Genomic DNA, 7,913 nt, shown 5'->3' with positions numbered 1-7,913 from the left:
GAGCTCCCAACCTCACATGTCTCTCCTTCATGGCACAGAGCTCCCCAACCCTCACATGTCTCTCCTTCATGGCACAGAGTCCCACCCTCACAGTCTCTCCTTCATGGGACACAGAGTTCCCAACCCCACAGTCCTCCTTCATGGACAGAGCTCCCATCCTTCTCCGGACGGCCCCCCGCCTCATACGTCCCTCACTCCTTGCACCCACTCTTCTTCTAAGAGCTCCACCCTCCCATCCCCCCCCCACATCCTCCTCATCCTCCCCCGCCCCCACGACTCCACCCTCCAGTCTCCTCATGAAGGCCAACCTCCACTCCCTATGGACAGACTCCACCCCCGTCTTCTTATGCAGAGTCCACCCTCCAGTCTCCTTCATGACAGAGTCCAACCCTCACAGCTCTTCATGCGCTCCCCACCACAGTTTCTTCATGGGACAGACCCACCCCAATGTTTCTTCATGCACAGAGCTCCCACTCACATTCTCTTCATGCAAGCTCCAACCTCACGCTCTCCTTCAGGACAGTCCACCCCAAGTCCTCCTTCATGGAAGAGTCCACCAGTCTCCTTCGGACAGACTCCACCATCTTCCTTCATGGGAAGAGCCCAACCCACATGTCTCTCCTTCATGGGCACAGAGCTCCCACCCTCACATGTCTCTCCTTCATGGCACAGAGTCCCACCCTCACAGTTCTCCTCATGGGCAAGTCCCACCTCACAGTCTCTCCTCTGGCACAGAGTCCACCTCACAGTCTCTTCAGGGCACAGACTCCCCAACCTACGTTCTCCTCAGGCACAGAGTCCCACTCACGTCTCTCTTCATGGGACAACCCCAACCCTCACAGTCTCTCCTTCATGGCACAGAGTCCCACCCTCACAGTCTCTCTTCATGGCACAGAGCTCCCCAACCCTCACAGTCTCTCCTTCATGGACAGAGCTCCCCACCCTCACATGTCTCTCCTTCTGGAAGAGCTCCCCACCCTCACAGTCTCTCCTTCATGGGCACAGAGCTCCAACCCCACAGTCTCTCCTTCATGGACAGAGTCCCCCTCACAGTCTCTCCTTCATGGGCACAGAGCTCCAACCCTCACATGTCCTCCTTCATGGACAGAGCTCCACTCAATGTCTCTCCTCATGGCACAGAGTCCCAACCCTCACAGGTCTCTTCTCCTTCATGGGCACAGAGCTCCCCAACCCTCACAGTCTCTCCTTCATGGCACAGAGTCCCAACCCTCACAGGTCTCTCCTTCATGGGTACAGAGCTCCCAACCCTCACAGTCTCTCCTTCATGGGGCACAGAGCTCCCCAACCCTCACATGTCTCTCCTTCATGGAAGCCCCCACCCTCACAGTCTCTCCTCATGGGCACAGAGCTCCCCAACCCTCACATGTCTCTCCTTCATGGGCACAGAGCTCCCCAAACCCTCACATGTCTTCTCCTTCATGGGCACAGAGTCTCCCCAACCCTCACATGTCTCTCCTTCATGGGCACAGAGCTCCCCAACCTCACATGTCTCTCCTTCATGGGAAACAGAGCTCCTCAACCCTCACATGTCTCTCCTTCATGGGCACAGAGCTCCCCAACCCTCACAGGTCTCTCCTTCATGGGCACAGAGCTCCCCAAACCCTCACATGTCTCTCCTTCATGGGCACAGAGCTCCCCAACCCTCACATGGTCTCTCCTTCATGGGCACAGAGCTCCCCAACCCTCACATGTCTCTCCTTCATGGGCACAGAGCTCCCCAACCCTCACATGTCTCTCCTTCATGGGCACAGAGTCCCAACCCTCACAGTCTCTCCTTCATGGACAGAGCTCCCAACCCTCACAGTCTCTCCTTCATGGCAACAGCTCCCCAACCCTCACATGTCTCTCCTTCATGGGACAGAGCTCCCCAACCCTCACAGGTCTCTCCTTCATCGGCACAGAGCTCCCAAACCCTCACATGTCTCTCCTTCATGGGCACAGAGCTCCCCAACCTCACATGTCTCTCCTTCATGGGCACAGAGCTCCCCAACCCTCAACATGTCTCTCCTTCATGGGCACAGAGCTCCCCAACCCTCACATGTCTCTCCTTCATGGTCACAGAGTCCCAACCCTCACAGTCTTCTTCCTTCATGGGTACAGAGCTCCCCAACCTCCACAGTCTCTCCTTCATGGGGACAGAGCTCCCAACCCTCACATGTCTCTCCTTCATGGGCACAGAGCTCCCCAACCCTCACATGTCTCTCCTTCATGGGCACAGAGCTCCCCAACCCTTCACATGTCTCTCCTTCATGGCACAGAGCTCCCACCCTCACAGTCTCTCCTTCATGGGCACAGAGCTCCCAACCCTCACAGTGTCTCTCCTTCATGGGACAGAGCTCCCCCAACCCTCACATGTCTCTCCTTCATGGGCACAGAGCTCCCCAACCCTCACATGTCTCTCCTTCATGGGCACAGAGCTCCCCCAACCCTCACAGTCTCTCCTTCATGGGCACAGACTCCTCCAACCCTCACATGTCTCTCCTTCATGGGCACAGAGCTCCCCAACCCTCACAGGTCTCTCCTTCATGGGCACAGAGCTCCCAACCCTCACATGTCTCTCCTTCATGGGCACAGAGCTCCTCAACCCTCACATGTCTCTCCTTCATGGGCAACAGAGCTCCTCAACCCTCACATGTCTTCTCCTTCATGGGCACAGAGCTCCCAACCCTCACATGTCTCTCCTTCATGGGCACAGAGCTTCCCCAACCCTCACATGTCTCTCCTTCATGGCACAGAGCCCTCAACCCTCACATGTCTCTCCTTCATGGGCACAGAGCCCTCAATCCCTCACATGTCTCTCCTTCATTGGCACAGAGGCTCGCTCAACCCTCACATGTCTCTCCTTCATGGGCACAGAGCTCCTCAACCCTCACATGTCTCTCCTTCATGGGCACAGAGCTCCTCAACCCTCACAGGTCTCTCCTTCATGGGCACAGAACGTGCCAATTAAAGGAATCCACAATCACAGAATCAAATGACTGTCTCAAACAGTATTCTTTCCCAGCAGCCTCTGTGTTGCCTGTATAATGCACAATAGAGTGGTATTGTAAGGCTGCGATTGCTCTTCATTTTTTAACTCCTCGTGCCTCTGAATTACTGTGGCTAATAGGAATGAAGTGGCTGAAGTGAAACAAAAGTGCTAAAAATAACAAATACAAATCTAGTCTTGGGATTAATGAGCTTTTTGGGGTCAGTGACTCCTGTAACCAAATTCCACTCTCCAGCTAAAGATACAAAATAAATACATCAAAAATATAAAGAACAACAAAGACCATCTGCAAGTGATCTCATAATTTCAGATGAATATGGGGATGTAAACCCAAAACTAATACTTTACTACACTTTTACCTTTATTTGTAAATATACCAAAACCAGTATGTCTGTCCCTACGTAGTTATGTCTGTCCCTGTGTAGTTATGTCTGTCCCTACGTAGTTATGTCTGTCCCTGTGTAGTTATGTCTGTCCCTATGTAGTTATGTCTGTCCCTATGTAGTTATGTCTGTCCCTATGTAGTTATGTCTGTCCCTATGTAGTTATGTCTGTCCCTGTGTAGTTATGTCTGTCCCTATGTAGTTATGTCTGTCCCTATGTAGTTATGTCTGTCCCTATGTAGTTATGTCTGTCCCTATGTAGTTATGTCTGTCCATATGTAGTTATGTCCGTCCCTATGTAGTTATGTCTGTCCCTATGTAGTTATGTCTGTCCATATGTAGTTATGTCTGTCCCTGTGTAGTTATGTCTGTCCCTATGTAGTTATGTCTGTCCGTATGTAGTTATGTCTGTCCCTGTGTAGTTATGTCTGTCCATATGTAGTTATGTCTGTCCATATGTAGTTATGTCTGTAGTTATGTCTGTCCCTACGTAGTTATGTCTGTCCCTATGTAGTTATGTCTGTCCCTGTGTAGTTATGTCTGTCCCTACGTAGTTATGTCTGTCCCTATGTAGTTATGTCTGTCCCTATGTAGTTATGTCTGTCCCTATGTAGTTGTCTGTCCCTATGTAGTTATGTCTGTCCCTATGTAGTTATGTCTGTCCATATGTAGTTATGTCCGTCCCTATGTAGTTATGTCTGTCCCTATGTAGTTATGTCTGTCCATATGTAGTTATGTCTGTCCCTGTGTAGTTATGTCTGTCCCTATGTAGTTTATGTCTGTCCGTATGTAGTCATGTCTGTCCGTATGTAGTTTATGTCTGTCCATATGTAGTTATGTCTGTAGTTATGTCTGTCCCTACGTAGTTATGTCTGTCCCTATGTAGTTATGTCTGTCCCTGTGTAGTTATGTCTGTCCCTACGTAGTTATGTCTGTCCCTATGTAGTTATGTCTGTCCCTACGTAGTTATGTCTGTCCCTATGTAGTTATGTCTGTCCCTGTGTAGTTATGTCTGTCCCTGTGTAGTTATGTCTGTCCCTGTGTAGTTATGTCTGTCCCTATGTAGTTATGTCTGTCCCTGTGTAGTTATGTCTGTCCCTACGTAGTTATGTCTGTCCCTATGTAGTTATGTCTGTCCCTATGTAGTTATGTCTGTCCCTATGTAGTTGTCTGTCCCTATGTAGTTATGTCTGTCCCTACGTAGTTATGTCTGTCCCTATGTAGTTATGTCTGTCCCTACGTAGTTATGTCTGTCCCTATGTAGTTATGTCTGTCCCTATGTAGTTATGTCTGTCCCTATGTAGTTGTCTGTCCCTACGTAGTTATGTCTGTCCCTGTGTAGTTATGTCTGTCCATATGTAGTTATGTCTGTCCCTGTGTAGTTATGTCTGTCCCTATGTAGTTATGTCTGTAGTTATGTCTGTCCCTGTGTAGTTATGTCTGTCCCTATGTAGTTATGTCCGTCCCTATGTAGTTATGTCTGTCCCTATGTAGTTATGTCTGTCCCTATGTAGTTATGTCTGTCCCTATGTAGTTGTCTGTCCCTACGTAGTTATGTCTGTCCCTGTGTAGTTATGTCTGTCCCTATGTAGTTATGTCTGTAGTTATGTCTGTCCCTGTGTAGTTATGTCTGTCCCTATGTAGTTATGTCCGTCCCTATGTAGTTATGTCTGTCCCTATGTAGTTATGTCCGTCCCTATGTAGTTATGTCTGTCCCTGTGTAGTTATGTCTGTCCCTACGTAGTTATGTCTGTCCCTGTGTAGTTATGTCTGTCCCTATGTAGTTATGTCTGTAGTTATGTCTGTCCCTGTGTAGTTATGTCTGTCCCTATGTAGTTATGTCTGTCCCTGTGTAGTTATGTCTGTCCCTATGTAGTTATGTCTGTCCCTATGTAGTTATGTCTGTCCCTGTGTAGTTATGTCTGTCCCTATGTAGTTATGTCCGTCCCTATGTAGTTATGTCTGTCCCTATGTAGTTATGTCCGTCCCTATGTAGTTATGTCTGTCCCTGTGTAGTTATGTCTGTGACTACTGTTGCTTCACTTGTAGGGGGAAGTCCATCTAGTTCTGCTGTAGGAGAAGCCAAAACAGGAAGCAGGAGGCTAAATACAGGAAGGAAGAAGGAGTTTGTATGTTTGTGTTGCTCCCTCTCTCACTAATCACATTGGACTCCAGTAATAAATATAAGGGCCACATTGGGCCCTTGATGAAGGGTAAGAAGTTTTGTGTATAAATTCAGTCACATAAGGTCAGCGTATGGGGGGAGTAATGTTTCTTATCTCACAGATACATTTCTGTATTGAGGATTCAGGTTTGGGTTTGTGCCACCTGTTGTCACATTAAGCGATGGCTTCAGACCCCAGCGCTTGGGGCTTCACTAATCCACAGATGAGGCCGTTTGGCTGAAGCTCTGTTCCTGGGTGGTCTATTAATTCCAGCACTAGACTTAGAGAGTTGAAGGGAATGAAGTTTCATACAAGATGTCCTTCCTTCCTCGTCCCTCAGGAGTGTGAGGCTTTTCCTTTCTCATTACTAATTCTACTGAAGGTGCCGGGGGAGAAGCAATGGGAGATGGACTTTCCTTCAAGGTTCTGATTTCACATCTTTGTCCTATAGAGTATCAGTTATTCTCTATCCAGTTCTGAATGGCCCGTTATAATGAAGCTAAAATCTGTACTAATTGCTCATTTAGAAAATATGATACAAAAGAGCATTGCCCAGCTACCAATTTCTTATTGTTCATGTATTTTTATTTCCATTTTCTGTTTTACAATAAGTCCAACCTATTGGGCCTTTTATTTTACATTTTTATTTGATTTTTCTTTATATCATTTAATACTTTGCTCCACATGAATTGTTCTATTATGCTCATTTATAATGTGAGGGCATTCCTTAATGGTGTCATTTTTCTTATTTTTTCAGAATTCTCTAGTTTTTCATTTAAATTTTCTTTATATTGTATGTAAAGTATTTATACTAGGTGTCTTTGTGCAACACATTTCTATTGGTTCCTGTTCTTCGGGATGCAAACAATGTAATATATGCCTCTATTGGTTTTGCACTTTGTATTAAGCTTCTAACCTATTGGTCAAAACCTTGTATGATGTAATGTATTTTAATTGGTCGACCCCCCTTTAAAAGGATTGTACCTGGGGGAGACATACGGCCTATGAATAAGTGCCCACACAGGCACGAAACGCGTCAGGCCTATGAATGTCCAATAAAGCCTTTTTAACTTATCAAGACTTGAGCTACTGCTTTAATTAGAAATGGCACATTAGCTCAACATTCTATTACTTGTCTAATTTCACTATTCAGCATCAGTGTAGGATCAGCCAATCACAAGGCACAACACATGCATAGGAGGATGGACCCAGAAGGCCCAAATCAATGTAATGTTCCAAATGCGGACAATCCAATCTGTTGGACCCAAGGCCAACGACTGCTTTTGTCGGAAGAGGACCAGAAACTGTTGAATGTGTTAGGGCAGTCTGTGACTTCTTCACCTGGTCCCTGTGTTGGTGGCCATACCAGGTGGATCATTGGGACGATCTGATCATTTGGACACACAGCCAACAACTGTTTGATACTTGGGGCTTATAGAGAACAGTTTGGAGAGGACTGAAAAAGGTCCAGTTTGGGGCCTACAAAGACCAGTTGGGAAAGGACCAGAAACTGTTGAGTGTGTTAGGGCAGTTTGTGGCTTCTTCGTCTGGTTTTGCCACCACTGGGGTGCGCAAAGTCAGTGTAATCCAACCATTTGGACCCTAGGCCAACTACTGCTTCTTAACTGGGGCCTGCAGTGACCAGTCAGGAGAGGACCACATTCTGCAACCTCTTTATCTGATAAGGTCACCAACATGGTGGTCAAACTGCTTTCTACTTGGGGCTTATGGAGACTAGTTTGGAGAAAACCAAAAACAATCAACATGATCATCTACTGCTTCATACTTGGGACTTATGGAGACCAGTTTTTGAGAGGACCAATAACAGAAAGAAATGCTTACAGCGTTGGGGCAGTCTGCAGCTTCTTTATCTGGTCTGTCCACCAACATGATACTCAAAAACAGGATGGTCCAATCATTTTGACCCAGTCAAGAGAGGATCAGACACTGTTGATTGTGTTGGCTCAGTCTGCAACTTCCTTACCTGGTTTGGTCACCAACGCAGTAGGTCATAGGAAACTGTTGAGTGCATGAGGGGCAGTCTGCAACTTTTTGAGGGAATAACGCATTGGGAGCCAATCATCCCAATTAAAGGGTCTTTACTCAACTTGGCCACCAACATGGTGGGCCAAATTGGGTCGATCCGAACATTTGGTCCCCAGGCTAATGAACGCTTTATAATTGGGACCTACGGAGTCCAATCAGGAGAGGACTGGATAAAGCACTTAAGGGTCTGGAGTATTTTTGGATTCACACTGATCAGGCAGCACCTCGTGGAGGGGTGGAGTAGTGGGCTATATACACCCACTGAATATCCACAGGATTTCAATAAATGACACGGGCACAAGCAGCAGA

The sequence above is a fragment of the Xenopus laevis genome, chromosome 8L, assembly GCF_017654675.1.
Source record: "Xenopus laevis strain J_2021 chromosome 8L, Xenopus_laevis_v10.1, whole genome shotgun sequence".
NCBI classification, from domain to species: Eukaryota; Metazoa; Chordata; class Amphibia; order Anura; family Pipidae; genus Xenopus; species Xenopus laevis.
Note: the sequence above shows the minus strand (reverse complement) of the source record.